We start from the raw sequence: 1,369 nt of genomic DNA, 5'->3' as shown, positions 1-1,369 counted from the left end.
CCCTGGTAACCCCTTCACCCCCCTAGTTTGTGGTTTTTCCCTTTAAATACCCCTTACTCCTCGTGCTCATGGTCGAATCCCTCTGGCCTGCCAGGCTATGAGTTCGACCCCAGATCTGGAATAAACCTCATGTGATTACAGCAAGTTTGGTCTCTCGTGAGTCATTGGGTGGTTGCATCATCCCGAGACTTAAGTAAGGATCTCCCCAGTTCTGGGGGTCTTTCAGTATCATCATCATGATAAGTGATTTTATATCTGAATCTTGTGTTTCTGGTGTGATGGTGTGTCCAGGACTTGCTATGGTGGGAGAATTGGGTTCTGATGATGGCAAGTAACCTTGTTTGTGTTGTTTTTTTCTTACGCTTGCCTCCCACCATCTGGTTAACTCTAGTTCTACCTGCCTTTGCTAAATCTGACTAGAGTCTGTCCTTCTTGTGATCCTGGTTGTGTCAGAACTCCTCAGAGTCAAGCTGTCTCTGTGATCCTGTGGTTCTGGGATCCTGGGATCCTGGGCTTGTTAGATCACCTGGGAGTGTGGCTTTTTCTGTGTGTTGTGGGACTGGCTGCAGAGCTTGTGCCCAAGGTCTGCCAAGAACACTAACCCAGACAGACTGAAAGGAACCCAAGTCACTGGGCTGGCAGAGTTCCTGTGTGCCTAGTCCTGCTGGTCCCAGTTATTCCCAGTGTTGGGACAGATGTTGGTTCCTGCTCACCTCTGATCCTGGGTGTGTCAGAGTGCCTGGGAGTGGAGCTTCCTCTGGGTGTTGTGGGACTGGCTCTCTTGTGATATTTTAATGAATAGTGTGGCCGCCTTTTGCCCTTTACAAAGAAATTTGCCTGAAGTAAATTGAAGAGTTTTGGGATTAATGACATTGGCAGAGGAGATTTCAAGGCAGCCTACTGTTGCATTGTGTAATTATTAGATCTATTATGCAGATCTATACTGAAAAGGAGCAAAGTGAGCAAGAAAAAATATAAAATGTACAGTTTGAGGAGAAAAAGAGGAGTTAAAAAGTTTAAAGAAAAGCCTGATGCTAAATGAAATAAAGGAAGTGGTAGCCTCAAGGCAAGACCCATCCAGCTAATTAAAGAAAGGTTTAACCATTAATGAAAACCATCAAAACCAGAAAGCTGGTGCAAATGTAATTGTACAAAAGGGTCATGCTTTAGCCCTAACAAATAGCAGAACTTGGCAGCTTTAGCCCATGGTTCTTGCTTTAGAGTCAAGGATACAAGAAAGGCTGTAGCCGCCAGCAGCTACGCAAACCAGGTTCCTGAAAGAGAGGCAGGGGTCTGGGGGGAAATAGGGGAATCAGACTTCGAGAGAAATAACCAGACCAAGTCAAAGGTTTTGATCAAGGTCCAATGT

Source organism: Mastomys coucha, unplaced genomic scaffold (genome assembly GCF_008632895.1).
Source record: "Mastomys coucha isolate ucsf_1 unplaced genomic scaffold, UCSF_Mcou_1 pScaffold22, whole genome shotgun sequence".
In the NCBI taxonomy this organism is placed as follows: domain Eukaryota; kingdom Metazoa; phylum Chordata; class Mammalia; order Rodentia; family Muridae; genus Mastomys; species Mastomys coucha.
This window is presented reverse-complemented; position numbering follows the sequence as displayed.